Source organism: Anoplophora glabripennis, unplaced genomic scaffold (genome assembly GCF_000390285.2).
Source record: "Anoplophora glabripennis isolate ALB-LARVAE unplaced genomic scaffold, Agla_2.0 scaffold54, whole genome shotgun sequence".
Taxonomy (NCBI): Eukaryota; Metazoa; Arthropoda; class Insecta; order Coleoptera; family Cerambycidae; genus Anoplophora; species Anoplophora glabripennis.
In genome coordinates this window covers 1657486-1659511 of record NW_019416241.1, presented here as the reverse complement: position 1 = coordinate 1659511, position 2026 = coordinate 1657486, and positions in this window count along the sequence as shown.

The window sequence follows — 2026 nt, the reverse complement described above, 5'->3', positions numbered from 1 at the left end:
CGATTAGCTCTGGTTTAAGGTCAGTTCAAGGTCAAATGTAGAAAATCAATTGTCAACAAACTAAACCTATGTATCTATATGTTTTTGGAGTCACTGAATCCGAATCCGGTGTCCATTTGACTCGATCAGATCTGGTTTAAGTTCTGTTCAAGGTCAAATGTAGAGAATCATTTGCCAACAAAGTAAATCTACATATCTATAAGTTTTTGGGGTCGCCAAATCCGAATCTGATGACCGTTTGACTCAATCAGATCTGGGTTGAGGTCAGTTCAAGGTCGAATGTGGAGAATCTATTGAAAACAAAGTAAACTTGCATATCTATACGTTTTGGGGGTCGTTGAATCCGAATCTGATGTCCGTTTGAAGCGATCAGGTCTATTAAATACTTTCTAATAGAAAAAGATCAATCAACATAAGAAAGATACTTATACAAATATTTTGGTTTTGAACCTAAGTGAAAAATTTGATTGGGTTTGAGCAGAGAGAAAGGTTTCACCAATATATTAAAGAAGGGAGAAATTTGGGTGGCAATGAAACTATCACTGATATTGCTAGTGATACTAATGATGACGAATATATTCCATAGACAGGAACAATATCGCAAAAAAAAGTAAATGAGATTTCGGCCTGGCAAAAAATGAAGCAGAGTTCCTGTGTGATTGTTGTTGTAGAATAATTGAAACGAATATCGTATTGTGTCACCAGAGATTTTATTTGAGACATCGACTTTCTTGCATTACAGTTAAGTTAACACTGCCGTTCCGAGCTCGCACTCTCATACATCACATGTTACATGCGTCACATAGAGGGGCTGTACAAGCAAACAAAAAACATGAACCGAACAGTTCCTAATATCATGGCTAAAAAAATACTAACAAGCCGGAAAAGTGAAAGCTTTTTACTATCAGTACAGAAATAAGGAATATTTTTCTAACGATGAAGAATTTTCCTTAAGTTACCACAATGATATTGTTGGATAAAACACTTCAAACATGGATGTTATAAACCTAACGCACATTGAAACAAGAGTGCCATAATTTGAGAATAGTCTTACATAGGATCAAATACGAACGACATAAATGGCTTTAGATTTGACCTTGAACTGAACTTAAACCAGATCTAATCGAGTCAAACGAACACCGGATTCGGATTCGGCGGCTCCAAAAACGTATAGATACGTAGGTTTAGTATGTTGACAATTGATTTTCTACATTTGACCTTGAACTGACCTTAAACCAGAGCTTATCGTGTCAAACGGACACCGGATTCGGATTCAGCGACCTCAAAAACGTTTAGATACGTAGGTTTAGTTTGTAGACAATTGGTTTTCTACATTTGACCTTGAACTGACCTTAAACCAGACCTAATCGCGTCAAACGAACACCGGATTCGGATTAGACGACCCCTAAAACGTATAGATACATAGGTTTAGTTTGTTGACAATTGATTTTCTATATTTCACCTTGAACTGACCTTAAACCAGAGCTTATCGTGTCAAAAGGACACCGGATTCGGATTCAGCGACCCCAAAACCATATGGATACCATTGTCTTGTCTTTCGGACCTGCCACTTCTGTTTTTATGGAGCTGTATTATTAAAGGCACAAAGGAACAAACAAACTGGTACTACTACTTAAAAGCAAAATGAGTTAAAAATTTCATACTCCACTATAATGCAGATCATGAAACAATTTATTATTATAGATTTTAATCTAACCACAATTGATTTTGCAGGAATGGCACAAACTCATCTATTTCCGACGTGACACATGGACTTAGGTCTGGGAATGTAGATGGACGACGTAATAAGCAAATCGGAAAATCACAGTAGTCGCCATTGTAAATACAGACTAAATATTATATTAGATTAGCTCAGAAGTCACAGGCTTGTACGACAGAGGAATGGCTGCATATTATTCAAAAGGCCATACAGAAACGGCTTAAGCTCTTATCACCATTCAGTGCAGGTGTGAAAGAAACTTAAGAGGCACGCCGTATCGTATCAGTCTCATATTATATTGACCCA